We start from the raw sequence: 18,187 nt of genomic DNA on the forward strand, positions 1-18,187 counted from the left end.
TGTACAGGTGGTTCAGTAGTAGAATGCTGGCTTGTGATGCGGGAGACCTAGGTTAGATTTGGCCCATGTACTGCACCTCCACCCCCCAAAAAAGAAGGCAATGGGATGACTTATTTAAAGTGCTGAAAACAAAAAGTTGTCAACCAAGAATTCTACATCCAGAAAACCTGTCTATCGAAATGAGGGAGGGTAGTGCAAGGGTAGTTCAGTGGTAGAATTCTTGCCTGCCATGTGGGAGACCCGGGTTTGATTTCCAGACTATGCACCTCCCCTACACACACCAAAAAAAAGAGGGAGATCAGAAAGCTAAGTTTAGAGTTGCCTTAGGACCCGGTAATCCCACTACCCAGGATATACACAGAAAATATGAAACCAGGGACATGAACTGACATTTGCACATTGATGTTCATAACAGCATTATTCACAACTGCCAAATGGTGGAAAAAATCCAAGTGTCCATCAACAGATGAATGGATAAACAAAATACAGTATAGACAGATGATGGAATATTATACAGCAGTAAGAAAGAATGAAGTCCTGTAGCATGCTACAACATGGATGAACCCTGAGGACATTATGTCTAATAAGTGAGACACAAAACGACAAATATTGTATGATGTCACTGATGTGAACTAAACTATGTAAATTCATAGGCGTAAAATATAGAGTATAGGTTACCAAGAGATGGAATGAGGCTGAGAAGGGGAGACAGTTGCCTAATGCATACAGAATTTTTAACGAGGTTGAAAAATATTTGGCAATGGACAGAAGTGAGGACAGCTTGCTCCTGGGATTATAAGTAATAGTGCTTAATTGTAGGTGAGTTTGGTTGAAAAGGACTGTTTAGAGTCAGGTATGTCACCAGAAGAAAGCTAGAGATTAAAATATGGGATTATATAACACAGTGAACCTCATGATGGACATTGCTTATGATTAACACTACAAATAGAAACAAGTTCTTTCATGGACTAGTACAAATGTACACCACTTGTACAAAGGGTAAATAATAGAGAGGTATATCGGGGAACTACCTATTGGAAGCTACAGACTATTGAAAAGAGTAGTATTTTAATATTCTTTCATCAACAGTAACAAATGTACTATACTAAAACTAGGGGTCAATAATATGGGGAAATAAAGAGCATGGGATGTTTGGGGTTTTCTTTTTTATGTCTATTTGTTATACTTCTTTTTGGAGTAATGAAAATCATCTACAATTGAGTATGATGATGACTGCACAACTAGGTGATGATATTAAGAGACACTGATGGCATACTTTAGAAGGATTATATGGTATGTGAATATATCTCAATAAAATCTGCAGTTAATAAAATATATGGGAATTCCTGGCAGCTTCAAAGTTTCAGGGTTTAACTGCAGTATATGAATACTTAATATGTTAGAATTGCAATACCAAGTTGTTAAAATACAATATTTCTTGTGAGTGAAAAATAAACTATGTTGTAGATGGTGCCAATATTGTTGTTAGTGAAATGTTCAATGTTGTCTCACTATAATCTCATCAGAACTCTGGTGTTATAAAGCAGGAATAAAGCCATTTTATAGTTATCAGCCTAACTGTGTAACTTTTTCTTCCAAAATGTTTTATTATAATACGGTTTCTGTCATTTCTTTGTTTTATTATAATACTACTTCTGTCATTTCATTTACTTAATGTTATGTCAACTGTCATAATAAAAATTTAAACTAAAAAAAAAGGGGCAGTGTGACAGTGGCCCAGTGGCAGAATTCTCGTCTGCCATGCCGGAGACCCGGGTTCGATTCCTGGTGCCTGCCCATGCAAAAAAAAAAAGAGGGGGCGTGTCCATCCCTTTGACATGCCTGAATTAAACCCTCAGTGTGTACTCTCTTTTAATAAGCTTCTCTTTTTCATAAACTTTACTACTCATTCCGACTGGCCCTCTCATCTCTAAATTATTTTAGTTTTGAGACTACTGAACCTGGATCTGGGCTCAGCTGGCACCACTGCCAACAGTTACATATTCTGGCAAGCCCATGAAGAGTGATTTGAAAAGATCCCAGAAGAACCACATCTTCCACGTAAGACAACAGCCCTTGAGACCTGCATTTCAATAATGGGCAGTGCGTTCAGCTTCCCGATTGATAGTCCCCTGGGCTGCATTCTGAAAAACTGGAATAATCTGCTGATTACCAAATTGAGGGGGAAAAAAAATAAAAAAGACAGGGCTGCAAAGGAAAGGAGAGCAAGGAGAGGCAGGAGTAAGGTACGGCTCATAGCTCTAGCTATGAAAGGTAACCAGTCTCAGGGCCACCCAGGGCAGAAACCACTGGGAACCTGTCATCGATGTGGACAGTGTGGGCACTGGAAGTGGGAATGCCCCCAAAGACCAAAGAAGCCCTGAAGATGGAGAGAGCCTCCAGGGTCTTGTCCATGATGCGGGAAGGTAGGACCCTGGGTCCTAGAGTGCGTCAAGTTCCCCAAGGGGGAGCAAATTCTCTCCAAAAGCCCTGCTGGCCACCCCCAATCAGAACTGCAAGGGCCTAGGGCCAATAGCTCCCTCCTGGATCTCGCTGAAGAATAATGAAATCACAGAACCCCAAGTGTCTTTAGAGGTGGCAGTGTGTGCACTAAATTACAAATTAGAAATTCATCTTCAGCAAAAAATACTTTTAAAAGAAAGCAGGAGTACAACTAAACAAGACTTGCCCATCTGTGACATGTGTTTGGAACAGCTCAATTTGTACAATTACTAAAGCCGGCATCTTGGGCACCAGAACTCCTGATTCAACTGCACACCATCATGAAGAATGGCTGTCCACATTCAAGTGTGACTGGGACATCATCATATAACAAAATATATGAACCGGTGGAAAAGCAGCTCTAAGCGAGCCAGAGCATATTTGCCTTCCCCCAAAACTACTGTTTTCTCATTTCTCAACAATGCAAGCTGTAAACCTGTAACCTCCCATTCCCACACTTAGGGACTGTGGTAGTTAGATTCAGTTGTCAACTTGGCCAGGTGAAGGCACCCAGTTCTATTGCTGTGGACATGAGCCAATGGTACGTGAACCTCATCTGTTGCTGATTTACATCTGCAGTTGGCTAGGAGGCGTGCCTGCTGCAATGAATGATGTTTGACTTAACTGGCTGGTGCTTAAATGAGAGAGCACAACATAGCACAGCCCAAGCAGCTCGGCATACCTCATCTCAGCACTCGCAGCCCAGGTCTTTGGCGATGCAGAAAGGAATCACTCCAGGGAAAATTGTTGGAACCCAGAGACCTGGAGAGAAGGCCAGCAGAAATTACCCTGAGCCTTCCCACGTAAGAAAGAACCTCAGATGAAAGTTAGCTGCCTTTCCTCTGAAGAACTAACAAAACAAATTCCCTTTTATTAAAAGCCAATCCATCTTTGGTGTGCTGCATTCCGGCAGCTAGCAAACTAGAACAGACACTTAAGTGGAAGAGGTGGCAGAAAGATTCTAAGTGTGGTGGAATGGGGTAGATCATAACATAATGTTTTTTGCATTTTCCAATACCCCCCACCCTTCCAACATTGTCAGCAATTATATGCATTCCTACATGTACCCTCTCAACCCTGAAAATATCAAAAATTTATCTCTCAACTCCCTTTAAGATTAAAAGGAACGAACTCTTTCATGGGGAGATCAAAGCAGGATAAAATAGGACAACTGTAAATCCCTGGTTTCCTATTCAGCTCTGGAAGTGTTAACGGACAACTCCAAGTCCCTTGTTTCAAAGGAACTAGTACAGAGTTGCAAACTTCCTGGGAGAAAAATTTCCCTAAAGCTCCTAAACCTCCCCAAACCATTACAAACTCCCCAAACCATAAAAGCTCGTAAAATTCTGGGCCCAAAACAAAATAATAGGAAGTACAGGGGTCATAAAGATTGTTAACCATTTGCCCAAGGTCAAATTTTAGGAATGTGACAATAAACCATGCTAGCTAGCTGTCCCCTCCTAGAACAAAGAAGACACCTAGCATTCAAAGGTTACTGTGGAAACATGCTGCCTAGAAAACTTTTCTATAAAACAAACTGGGCCATTTCACTCATGTGTCCCTTCCTTGGGCATGCCTGTGTTAACCTCTCTTACATGTACTCTCTTTTAATAAACTCCTCTTTTTAATAAACCACTACTTATTCCTTTAAAAAAAATGAGGGAGAAGTCATGACATTGCAGAAAACAAAAGCTGAGAGAGTTCGTCACCATTAAACTGGCCCTACAAGGGATGCTGTGCCAGTTTGAAAGGATTTATGTACCCTAGAAAAGCCATGTTTTAATCTTGATCCAATCTTATGGGGACAACTGTTTCTTTTAATCCCTATTCAATAATGTAGGCTGGAATCTTTTGATTAGATTATCTCCATGGAGATGTGGCTCACCTAATTGTGGGTATTAGCTTTGGATTAGAGGGAGATGTGACTCCACCCATTTCACATGGGTCTTGATTAGTTTACTGGAATCCTATAAAAGAGGAAACATTTTGGAGAGAGTCCCTTTTTTTAGAACAACGAGAGAGCTACCAGGCAAAGTCCACCAGCCAGCGACCTTTGGAGATGAAGAACACCCCTGGGGAAGCTTCATGAAGCAAAAGGCCTGGAGAGGATTATGTTTGCCATGTGCCCTTCCAGTTGAGGGAGAAACCCTGAACTTCATCAATCTTTCTTGAGTGAAGGTAACCTCTTGTTGGGGCCTAAATTTGGACATTTTCATAGCCTTGCCTTAATTTGAATATATTCATGGCTTTAGACCGTAAACTCGCAACTTAATAAATCCACCCTTATAAAAGCCATTCTGTTTCTGGTATATTGCATTCTGACAGCTCGCAAACTAGAATGCTAAAGAGTTCTGCAGGTAGAAAGGAAAGGAAAATAGGCAACAGAACAAAACAGCATAAAGAAACAAAGATCTCTGTTGAAGCTAACAACATCAGTAAATATAAGTAGCAGTACTACTGTATTTTTGGTTTGTAATGCCACTTTTAACTTTCTACAGGATCTAAAAGGCAAATGCATAAACCATGGCAAGTCCGTGGTTTGGGAATGAATGAATAAATATGTGATTTTGTGATAATAACTACAAAAAGTTGCTGGAATGGAGGGGAATAGGAACATAGTTCATATCTACTACAAAGTTGGTATCAAAGAAAATGAGATTTTATAGATTTAGGATATTAAAATTAAGCCCTATGAAAATTACAAAGAAAATACTGGAAAATATATAAAACTCACAGAGGCAGAAATTACAGTAAATGTGATAAAGGTGGGGACAGGGATAATGGAAAGTTAATACACAATGGATACGGGGTTTCTGTATGGGGAGATGGGAAAGTTTTGGAATGGAAGGTGATGAAGGTATCACAATATTAGAAATATATTACTCCCACTGAATGTATGCTTGGAGGTAGCTGTGATGAGTAAGTCTGTTGTACCTATGTTTGCATAATTTTCAAAAAGTGAAAAAGAAAGAGCAAGTAAATAAACAATGACAATTAGGTACAATACACAATCATGGACTAGATCTAATTAATAGAGGAGAAAAGGCCCTGAAAGGACATTGGGGGACATATGAAATAATTGCTATGTAGACTGTAAGTTTTTTTTACAGAGCAAAGAGATGAGGCCCAAATTACGAAACTTAGAAAAGAAAAAGGGGATATTACTACGAATTTTACAGGTAATAAAAAGGATTACAAGAGAATTCAATGAACAACTGTAAGTCCACAAACTGGATGAGCCAGATGAAATGGACAAATTCTAGAAACACTCCAACCATCGAAACTGACTCAAGAATAGAAAACCTGAATAGACCTAGAAGAAATGAAGAGATACAATCAGTCATCAAAAACTTCCCAATATAGAAAAGTCCAGGATCAGATGACTTCACAGGTGAATTTTACTAAGCATTTAAAGAAGAATTAACACCAACCGTTCTCAAACCCTTCCAAATAATGAAGAAGAGGAACACCTCCTAACTCATTCCTGAGGCCAGTATTACCTTGGTATGAAAGCCAGACAAAGACACTACAAGAAAAGAAAACTACAGTCCAATATCCACTATAAATATAGATACAAAAATCCTAGCAAACAGAAATTCTTCGGAGGATACCGACGCTAATTTTCAAGCATGTACCTTTGTGGTGCATTTAAGTTTTGAACTGTTAGTCTTTGGATTCTTTGGCTGTATATACTGACTAGTCCTTAAGGTCTTTCCTGCAGCTGAGTTTCCTGCAGCTGACTCAAGAACCTTTATGGTGTCAGCCCCTGATCAAGGACTAGATTCACCAGGGTCTAGACTTCATAGGGATTAGGGGAGCTATCGCTATGTAGCTGCAGGAATAGCCTATGCAGAGTGGGTCCACCATAATCTTTCTCACAAACTTTCCACTAACATAAATGAACAGACTTCACCTTAACCCCTCTTCACTCCCAAATAAATTCATTAGTAGGCCTCATGCTCCAAAACTGACATTCTAGATGCCCTTACAGCAGCCCATGGAGGAACATATGAATTCTTGGGAAAGGTCTGCTGTTCTTATGTTAATCAAATCTCAAAGATAAAGAATGTCAACTCCCTTAGAAACCAGAACACCAAGTCCCAAGATCTCCCATTGATTTATTTGAGTTTCTATCACCCAGGATATGTACCATTTATGTTCCATTCTTTTCTGTTTAATGGGGCTAGCCACCCCTAGTTCTCCTCAGTTTTGTGGATTTTTGTCTCTCTCTCTCTCTCTCTCAGAATGTTGCGCCTCAACAGTAACAACTGCAGGAGTCATGGTCAACAGACAACCAAGGGATCACACCAGAACAAGAAAAACGCAAAAAAATCCCATACCCTCCCAGATGAATCTTTGGTTATGATAACCAGAGAATTCCACTTCCATTATAGGAAGGGACAACAGCCCTTCTGCCAGCAGGAAGCACTTACAGAAGACTGAACTCCCTCCTCCAGCACCCCTTAAGATTAAAGGACAGCATTCTCTGCAAGTGGAATGAGACAGGTTAGACAGGGAAAGGGGGAGGGGAAGTGACCTTAAACCCCATAACAAAAAGTTCCTTTGGGTGCGCAGAGCCAGCCTACACACACCTAGCCCTCACTCAGGTGAGCACTGAAAATAGCCAATAAAAAGTGCAGCTTGTCAATCCTTATTAGCATAGCCAGAGGGGGGAGAAACAAACTTCAGATTGTTTCTCCTCCTGTGAAGAATTCCCACACTTATCTTCCAGCATGTACTTCTGCTGCACATTAAAATTTTGAGATGCACACACTGGCTAGTCTTTGGGTTCTTCGATTGTACATGCTCATTAGTATTCAAGTTCTTTCCTGCAGCTGAGTTTCCTGCAGCTGAGTCAAGTACCTTCACGGTGTCAGCCCCTGTTGGGGTCTAGAGTTCTCTGAGAATTCCCGCAGCTCTCTAGCATCCAGCCAAGAATTCCCAGGGCTCTCCAGTATGGAGCTTATTAAACTATTTGGCTGTACATGTGGACAAGTCCTTGAATTCTTTCCTGAGACTGAGTCAAGAATCCTTAGGGCACCAGCCTTGGTTGAGGTCTCAATTTCTCCGAGAAATCCCAGAGCTGCCTGGCTACAATAAGAAGGATGAACATCTTGAAAATAACCATTAAGTTATCTCTCAATTTTTTTTTTCCATCAAGGTGACTATTTCTAATCTTCATGCTATTTTCTTCCGGACCCTACTAATACATTTTCTAAATGTAAATCTGGTGACAGGGTTCAAGTGCTTCCAACTTTCAATATTTTTTACATTTTAAAACATGTTCTTATTTTTAAAAAGAATGAATTTAATCAAGGAGGCTAAGATGTGTACACTGAGCACTATAAAACACTGCTGAAAGAAATTAAAGAAGACCTAAATAAATAGAAAGATATCCCATGCTGATGGATTGTAACATTTAATATAATTAAAATAAGAATACTATCCAAAGCTATATACACATTTACTCGAATCCCTATTAAAATCCCAGCATCATTTTTTATAGAAATAGAAAAAAAAAGGCCTAGAATGTCATATGGAATTTCAAGGGGCCCTGAACAGTCAAACTTGGAGGACTCACACTTCCTGATTTCAAAATTTATAAAGACACAATAACCAAAACAGCATGGTATTAGTACAAGGACACACACACACACCAACAGAACAGAACAGAACAGAAAACCCAGAAATAAACCCTCATATATGGTCAATTTCAAGAATTGGTGCTGGGAAAACTGGATTTCAACATGTAAAAGAATGATGCAGGACCTTTACCTTATACCTTATACAAAAAGTAATTCAAAATGGATCAAAGAGAAAATCTTTACAATCTTGGATATTGGGAATGGTTGAAGTATGATACGAAAAACACAGGCAACAACAAACAAATAGGTAAAATGGACCGCATCAAAATTAAAACAATTTGTGTATCAAAAGACATTATCAAAAGAGTTAAAAATACAGTCCATTACGAAAGAAAATATTTGCAAATCATCTATTGATAAGTATTATTCAGAATACATAAAGAAATACTACTACTCAACCAAAAAAGTCCAACTTAAAAATGGGCAAAGGACTTGAATAGAAATTTCTCCAAAAAATAGAAAATAAGTGTTGGCAAGGATGTTGAGAAACTGGAACCTCAGACATTGCTGGTTGCAATATAAAATGGTAAGGCGGCTGTAGAAAACAATTCCTTGGTTTCTCAAAAAGCTAAATACAAAAACACCATATGACACAGCAATTCTGCTCCTAGGTATGTACCCCCAAAGTACTGAAAACATAGAGACATGAAAACATGATTCAAAACAAATTTGTACACCAATGGTCATAGCATTATTTACAATAGACAAAGGGTAGAAGCAATCGAAGCATCCATCAATACATGTGTTTTAGTCTGTAAGTTGCCAGAATGTGATATTTCAGAAATGGAATGGCTTTTTAAAAGGGAATTTTAGTAAGCTTCAAGTTTATACTTCCAAGCCTATAAAAATGTCCAAATTAAGGCATCCAGAAAAAAATACCTTAATTAAAGGAAGGTTGATGCATCTGAAACACCTCTCTCAGCTGGGAAGTCATGTGATTGGTGTCTGCAGGTCTCTTGCTCCTGGGCTCTGTCGCTTTCAGCCTCTATTCCTGAGGGGTTCCTAACTTTGCTTCTCTGGGGACGGTTTTCATTTCTTGGCTTCCCTCAGCTCTCTCCAGGTTCTGGCTTGTTTAACATCTCATGGTGATGTCTGCTGGGCTCCAGGCATCTCCAAACATCTGTATTTCTGTTCTCTAAGTGTCAGCATCTGTGACAATTTTGCTCTCTCCAAAATGTTTCCTCTTTCAAAGAACTCCAGTAAACTAATCAAGATCCACCTGGAATGGGCAGAGTCACATCTCTGTCTAATCAAAAGGTCACACCCACAGTAGGCATGCCACATCTCCTTGGATATAATCTAATCTGAAGTTTCTGTCCTACAGTACTGAATTAGGATTTAAAAATAAAATGGTTGCCTCCACAAGACTGAATCAGGAACAAGACATGGCTCTTCTGGGGTATATAACACTTTCAAACTGGAACAACATGAACAGATAAAAGAATACAGTATATAGTCCGTAGCCTTACCACCCCTCCAGCAATGTTCAATTCTGCAAAACATCCCTTTACTGCTCACCCACCACCCTGCTGCTCACCTGTCCACAAGGAAGCAGTCTTTGTTGACTCAGTGGAAGAATGTGTGATCAATGAGGAGTATAAAATATGGAAAAAGAACATTCCAGCAGATTGCAAACTAGAACAATGTGTATGGTCATTTTTCTTTTGGGTTGTACAAATTTTTCAGATTCACTTAAGGTTAGAGTGGATCCAGAGTGGAGTCACATTGGGTAGGTGTCTGAGCCATAAAGAATAATACTGCATGATGTGTTTATTCAGGAAATGGGGAACAGATTCAAGTCATACAGATTCCTACTCTTAAATGGTCATACTTGACTTTCCAGGATGTACATTTTCCTATGTAGAAAGTCCCTCTCATTTTCTTCAGTTACGTCAAAACTTTCTCTTTTTTTTAGGGGGGGTTGGTGGAGGGGCATGCATAGTCCAGGAATTGAACCCAGGTCTCCAGCACTGAACCACCTGTGCACCCCTAAAACTTTATTTTACATATTCCTCCTTCCTCATATATTTTTGTTTGTTAGTGTATTTCTTGAGCTGTTTCATATTATTTCTTTCTTTTCTGTGAAATGGTTGTTTTCTTACACTTGGGATCACCAAGTTGTAAAGATGTATGTTTTTACATGACAGTTATACCACAGGTTGTCCAGTGAAATTGAGAAGAATGACTCAATAGGTGATATTTGTTTTTAAAATTAAATTAATCCTGGATATCAGTCTGCTTTTTTTTTTTAGGAGTTAGTCCTTAACCACTAGGTTGATACCATCTCCCTTCTGGGTGACCCCACCAGCAGGCCCGTTATTCTCCATGACTAACTATGTAAGTGCTTATCATGGAATAAATTGCTTTGCTACATTAAAAAAAAAAAAAAAGACTATGGTACACATATACAACGGAATAATACTCAGCAATAAAAAGGAACACTAATAATACACGTTATGAAGGGATGTAGCTTGAAAACATTATACTGAATCAAATATGCTAGACACAAAAGACAAATATTGTGTGATTCCACTTACATGAGGTATCTAGATAAATCTGGATAAATTCACAGAGATGAAAAGTAGAACAGAGGTTACTAGGGACTGTGGAGAGTGGATGAAGAATTATTATTTAATAATTACAGAATTTCTATTGGCGATCATAAAAAAGTTCTAGACATAAAAAAGATTGCTGAATTGTAGGCTGGAAAATGGTTAAAATGGTAAATTTTAAGTTGTGTATAAATTACCACAATAAAAACGGAATAAAATATTTAAATAAATAAAATTAACTTAAAAGTTTCAAATGTGAATGATATGATCCGTTAGAAAGCAGGCAACAGGGAACTGTCTAAATTCCAGTAATATTTTTTAATTATTTATTTTTATTGATATATATTATATAGTCACACACCATGTAACCATCCAAAGTGTACAATCAATGGTTCACAATATCATCATATAGTCTTACACTTATTATCACAATAGACTTTTTTCTTTTTTGTGAAAAATAATATACATATACAAAATAGCAATAAATTTCAAAGCGCAGTGCAACAATTAGTTGTAGAAGAGATTTCAGAGTTTGGTATGGATTACAATTCCACAATTTTAGGTGTTTACTTCTAGCTGATCTAAGATAATGGAGACTAAAAGAAATATCAGTATAATGATTCAGCAATAATACTCATATATAATTCCACCATCACCTTTGATCTTTGTGCCACTCTTTATGGGTATTTGGGTTATGCCCTCTCTAACTTTTTCATTTTAGAACCTAAAGATAAGACAACTGAAATCATTCCACCTGAGAAGCAGAGAATGAAGAAAAGTGAACAGAGCCTGAGGAATCTATAGGACACCATCAAGCCTATCAATATACTCATTATGAAAATCCCAAAAAGAAGAAGAAAGAGAGAAAGGTGCAGAAGGCATATTCAAAGAAATAATGGCTGAAAATTTCCCAATTTTAACAAAACACATGAATACACACATCCAAGGGACTCAACGAACTCCAAACAGGACAAACCCAAGATCCAAGCCATAACATATTTAATCAAATTGACAAATGCCAAAGACCAAAAGAGAATTCTGAGAGCCTGCAACGTGTCATGTACAAGGGAACCTCAAAAACTTTAAGTGCCAATTTCTCATCAGAAACCATGAGCCAAGACAGTAGTGGGAGGATATATGTGGAGTACTGAAAGCAAAAAAACTGTAAACCAAGAATTCTATACCTGACACTAGACCAGCCCTTCAAGAGATGCTAAAGAGAGTTCTGCACGTTGAAAAGAAAGGATACTAGCCAACAAGATCAAAGCTACAAGCAGAATTAAGGATCTCTGGATAAGGTAATAACATGGGCAAATATAAATGAAATAATATTGTATTTGGGGACTGTAAGTCCATTTTTTACTTCTTAGAGGATCTAAAAGGCAAATGTATAAAATGTAATGATAAATCAGGGGTTTGGGACTCAATTTATAAACATGCAATTTGCGACAAGAACTACACAGGATGGGGGTGGGTATAGAAATGTAGTTTGTGTATACCATTGAAGTTAAATTGGTATCTAAGCAAATAAGAATGTTATATAGATTTAAGATGTTAAATTTAAGCCCCATGGCAACTACAAAGAAATACTGGAGAACAGATACAGAAATTTAACAGTACTGGATGGCAGGGATGGGGGGCAGGGAAAATGGGGAGTTAATGCCTAACGGGTATAGGGTTTCTGCTTGGGCAGTTAGGAAAGTTTTAGTAATGGAAGATGGTAAGTGCACCACAAAAGTCTAAATATAAATAATCCCACCGAATGGTATCCTTGAGAGTGGTTTAGATTGGAATGTTTATGTTGCAATACATCCCCACAATTAAGAAAAAGAGAATGAACAACTAAAGAGACAATGACAATTAAATGCAATAACTGATCCTGGACAGGTCTAATAATGCAGGAGAAAAGGCCCAAAGGAACATTTTGGGGACATCTGAAAAAACTGGAATATAGACTGTATGCTTTATATCAAATTTAAATTTCTTCAACTTGATAACTGCACTTTAGCTTCAAATCAGCAGTGTTGCTGTTTCTCCTTTCTGTTTTATTTTTTTTCTCTCTCTTCTCTTTTTGTGGAAGAAATGGAAATGTCCTCACATAGTTTGTAGTGCTGAATGTATAACTATGTGATTATACAGAGAACCATTGATTGTTTACTTAGGTTGGATTGTATGCTGTGAAGATGAACAGAGAGGAAAAAAGTGCTGGAGGAAATGTGGAGGGAGATGTACCTATTCACTACTGGGAGGAAAGTAGAGTGGTGCAGCCCCTCTGGAGGGCAGCGTGGTGGCTTGCAGTGTCTCCACAGAAGGCTAGGTGTAGGGTTGCCATAAAATCCTGCAACCCCACTGTTACGTAGAACTGACAAAGAAAGAACTGAGAGCATGGATAAGAGTGGGATGTTGGCAGAGCTTCCAGGAAGATGGCAGACCAGAGTGGAGTGAGTTCACTCTTGTTCCATGAAATAAGATGGAAGACAAGAAGAAAATGTACAGGACTGCTGGTCTCGGGGCGTGAATAGTCTAGGAAGGTTTTTAGGCATATTTAGGGGGAGGAGTTTCAGGGGACAATGAGTGGGACAAGCGACTGGGATCCCCACCGGGCAGGCTGTGGTACACCAACTGGAGGGAAATGACCCTCCTCAGCTCTAGCCTGCACAGCTGCTGGCTGGGGAAACCTCCCCACGTGGTTACAGTGGGCACCACCTGAAGGATGCCCGGGGGACCGGTGACAGACCACCTCAGAGAAGGCCTTGAGGTGGAGGGAGTGATCACTGCATTGGGGTGCAAGAAAAGCCAGCCTGCAGTCAGGGTATCTGTCAGGCCTACTAGCACTGCTGATCAGCTGATCCCCCACAAGCTGGTGGATTCCCATTCCCCCCAGCAGAGACCCACATAGTCAGCTGCCCCTGTCAGAGCAGATGAGCATGCCTACCAGTGGTTCCTGCCAGCAGGGGTGGGGCTGAGGGAGGAGGGGACTCAAGCAGGCTATCTGCTGGCCAATGTGGTTAAGTGCAGGTTGGCTGCACCAGACAAGGAGGGAACTTGAAGGAGGAGAAACCTCATGGTTGCCACCTGCTGGAGAGAAGGGGTAAGTACAGGCAAGCTAACTCCCTATCTGCCCAGGTCTTTATTTTTTTTTTTTATTTCATTTTTTTTTCTTCTCAATATTACTTTTTCAGGTCCCCCCCTTTCAAAATATATTCTTTCCTTACATTTTTATTAGTAATACAACTGTCCTTTTCATTATTTAAAAAAAATTTAGATAGTTTATATTTTCCACATTTTCTATATTTTATTTCACATATTTTTTATTATTCAATTTCATTTATTTTTATTAGCACTATTATTCTTTTTATTTTAAATTTTCCCTCCCTCTGGTGAACAACAGCCTGACTTCATTTCCAGTATGTCCTAGGGTTTCTCCTTTTGATTCTGCTGTCTACTACTGTTGAGGAGCATTTTGTTGGGGTTCTTCTTTTTGGTTTCATATTTTTATATTATTATTTTACGTTATTATTATTATCTCTTTTTCTTTCTTTTCTTTTGTTTTCTCATTTTCTAGGAGATTTTTTTGTGCACAGGCTAGGAGAGCACCTTGGGTGTCCTGCGTGGTACTAAGCCATCCACAACTGGAGTACCCATGTACTCCAGCCTCCCTTAAGTTGAACTGTATCCCCTACATGAGATCTGGACCTCAATTTGGCAGAGAATAACCAACAAAGTGAAAAAGGAAACATTCAGCAAAAACTAAGTAAATACAAAACTCTAGAAGAGTGAAGGAAACTAACCAGCATAATAACCAATTCAAGATAATCAAATGCCCCAAATGTAACAGAAAAATCACAAAACACACAAAGATCGAAGCAGAAGTGGCCCAGTCAAATGACTAAACCGAAATTCCAGAGGAGACAGAGAATATGGAATAATTATTCAAGGATATTTACAAAGAAATAAAGGATATCAAGAAGACATTAGAAGAGCATAAGGAAGAATTCAAGAGGTTAAATAGAAAAATGGTAGGAATTCAAGAGGTTAAATTGAAAAATGGCAGATCTCACAGAAATGAAAGATACAGTAGACCAAATAAAAAATATAGCAGAGACACATGCTAGCAAATTTGAAGGAACAGAAGGAAGAATTTCTGCTGTGAAAATCAGTTTGGTGATTCCTCAGAAAACTAAATATTGAGTTACCCTATGACCTGGCAATACTAATACTCAGTATATACCCAGAAGAGTTGAGAGTATAGAGCAGATGCATTAAATCCGTAGTGGTGATTATTATTTCTGGATTTTGAGAGGCTGCTTTATATACATAACCTGATATTTAGAGATAAGAACGAAGCCAAACAGGTTGGGGTTAAAGTAATTCAGAACATAGGAGTAAGGAAGACAGTGTTATATTTTAGAACCACACGTACATTTTGAGACCAATGGAAGAAAGGTTTATTTGATCTGGAACTGAAATTTTCTGTAGTGCATAATCTAATACAATCCATCTGTATAGCTCATTTGAACAAGTAAAACACAGAGTCCACAGAATGAGAAAGTGGTCCTTTAATTTTGTATAGATTATTGTAATGCCTGGAAACATCCTAGAATATACTAACCAGAAAATCAAAAAGTATCAGCAAAGAACTCAGGAAGAGGAGAGCCAAGATGGTGGCTTAACGAGGTGTGGGGCTTTGGTTCGTCCTCCAGAGCAGGAACAGTACAGAACAATTGCTAGGGCCACGTCAGTGACCGGACACACAGCGTACCCCAGTCTGGATCAGCTGGACCAACTGCGAGCCCCCCCAGAACAGTGAGTCCACCAAGCCACCGCGGCCAGTGCTCCTCCCCAACAGGCTGCTTTCCAGAGGGGAAAGGAAAGGGACTTATGCAGCAGCAGGGGCTGAGCACAACAAAACTCCAATGGTGGAATTAATTAACATATTCTGACTACTAAAAACAGGCCCCCAGTTCAGCTGAACCTTGAGTAAAAGCAGTGGTCCAGTAAAAGCTGACATCACTGGTTTTTGCCCTGGCACAGAAGGGGCAGGGCTGACAGAAAAAGAAAAAAGAAAAAAAGCAGAGCTTTTTCTGGATCTGAAAAGGTCTGGGTCCTGCAGGAAAGGAGGGGGCACATAGCTCCTGGAGATATACAAAGCAACGTACCAACTTAAGCTCTTGATTGGCAAACCTGAGGAAAGGGGTCATACTCTGAAAAGGATTTTTCTTTTTCTCTTTTGTGACTGTGTTTCTATGGCTAGATTACTCTCTGGATACAGCAGCAAGGATTCTTCGGCTCCACTGCCCCAGGAATAGACAGAACTGAACTTGTCTGAGAGCTTGTCTGGAGCCTGTGCCTTCCCCAGGAGAGGGGTGATGCCCAGCTCAGGTGGAATCCCTCCCTGAAGGAATTCAGACCCCAGGGTCTAGAAAAGTGAAGCAATTAAAGCCAGCCTACAACCTCTTCTGTCTCCACCACAACCCCAGCAGGGAGAGTCTGCTGAAGTTAAAGGTACCGCATCACCTTATGCTGGTGGGAACTGGAGGCAGAAAAGCACCATATATTGGGGAGGAGAGGAAAAAGGCAAAGCCCAGAGACTTCAATATACTGGGTCTCACCCTCAGGGAAAACTGACTCAGGTGACTCTTTCCTCCTGAGAGGAGACCAGTTTGTTTGGGGAAAATCTGACTGGGGTCTATAATACCTAAGTAGACCCTCCTAAGGGGTGGGGGGGGGGGGGTACCGTACAGGCAGGACAAAAAACAAACTAAAAAAAAAGAACTGAAAAATTCTGATCTATTCAACAAAATTTAAGCTAGAGGACTGAATAAGCTGAACTGAATGTCAAAGAACAGAGAAACAACAAAGCCATCCAGGAAGAAAATCCTAGGGGAAAAAAAAAGTGAAAACAATCTCGAGAATAAACTAATTAAGGTAATTAAATGGCTAGAAACCAGCAAATAATAATGAATAATACTAGGAAAATTGAGGAAATGGCCCAGTCAAAGGAACAAACCAATAATTCAAATGAGATACAGGAGTTGAAACAATGAATTCAGAAGGTTTGAATAGACATGGAAAACCTCCTCAAAAATCAAATCAAAGAATTGAGGGAAGATATAAACAAGGCAAGGAATGAACAAAAAGAAGAAAATGAAAGTCTGAAAAAACAAATCACGGAACTTAAGGGAATGAAAGGCACAGTAGAAGAGATGAAAAAAAATGGAAACTTATAATGTCAGATTTCAAGAAGCAGAAGATAGGATTAGTGAATGGGAGGATGGGACATCTGAAATCTGACAAGCAAAAGAAAATACAGGGAAAAGAATGGAAAAATATGAGCAGGGACTGAGGGAACTGAATGACAACATGAAGTGCACGAATATATGTGTTGTGGGTGTCCGAGAAGGAGAAAAGAAGGTAAACAGAGGAGAAAAACTAATGGAGGAAATTATCACTAAAAAGTTCCGAACTCTTATGAAAGAATTAAAATTACAGATCCAAGAAGTGCAGTGTACCTCAAACAGAATAGATCCAAACAGACGTACTCCAAGACACTTACTAACCAGAATGTCAGATGTCAAAGAGAAAGAGAGAATCTTGAAAGCAGCAAGAGAAAAACAATCCATCACAAACGAGGGAAGCCCAATAAGACTATGCGTAGATTTCTCAGCAGAAACCATAGAGGCGAGAAGACAGTGGGATGATATATTTCAGATAATAAAAGAGAAAGACCGTAAACTAAGAATTCTATATCCAGTAAAACTGTCCTTCAAAAATGAGGGGGATATTAAAACATTTGCAGACAAAAATTCATTGAGAGAATTTATGATGAAGAGACCGGCTCTGCAAGAAATACTAAAGGGAGCAATAGAGACATATAAGAAAAGACAGGAGAGAGAGGTGTGGAGAAGAGTATAGAAATGAAGACCAACAGTAAAGGTAAAAACAAGAAAAATTAGATATGACATATAAAATCCAAAAGGCAAAATGGTAGAAGAAAGTACATCCCGTACAGTAATAGCACTAAATGTTAATGAATTAAACTCCCCAATCAAAAGACACAGACTGGCAGAATGGACTAAAAACAGGACTCATCTATTTGCTGTCTACAGGAAACACCTCTTAGACCCAAGGATAAACACAGGTTGAAAGTGAAAGGTTAGGAAAAGATACTCCACGCAAACACAATCAGAAAAGAGCAGGAGTAGCTATACTAATATTCAACATATTAGACTTTAAATGTAAAACAGTTAAAAGAGACAAAGAAAGAGGATCCATATCTCACACCCTATACAAAAATTAACTCAAAATGGATCAAAGACCTAAACATTAGATCTAAGACCATAAAACTGTTAGAAGAAAATGTAGGGAACTATTTCATAAATACTATAATAGGAGGTGGTTTCCTAGACCTTACACACATAGCACGAGCATTGAAGAAAGAAAGAAAGAAATGGGAACTCTTCAAAATTAAACACTTTTGTGCATCAA

General features: G+C 39.1%; 1 protein-coding gene across 8 annotated transcripts in view; it reads right to left on the reverse strand.

The window, feature by feature from the left end:
- The window catches only part of TTBK2 (tau tubulin kinase 2), a 307,449-nt gene that overhangs the window by 239,183 nt on the left and 50,079 nt on the right, over positions 1 to 18,187 (reverse strand). Inside the window, exon 3 of one of the 8 annotated variants that reach the window (XM_077127602.1) lies at positions 10,685 to 10,750. The exons of 6 other annotated variants lie outside the window; for them this stretch is intronic. The gene's annotated coding sequence lies outside the window, so the exon portion shown is untranslated. Of the gene's footprint in view, positions 1 to 9,026; positions 9,633 to 10,684; positions 10,751 to 18,187 lie in introns of those variants that run through there. One more of the 8 variants, XM_077127606.1, reaches the window with a different exon arrangement.

Source organism: Tamandua tetradactyla, chromosome 14 (genome assembly GCF_023851605.1).
Source record: "Tamandua tetradactyla isolate mTamTet1 chromosome 14, mTamTet1.pri, whole genome shotgun sequence".
NCBI lineage: Eukaryota > Metazoa > Chordata > Mammalia > Pilosa > Myrmecophagidae > Tamandua > Tamandua tetradactyla.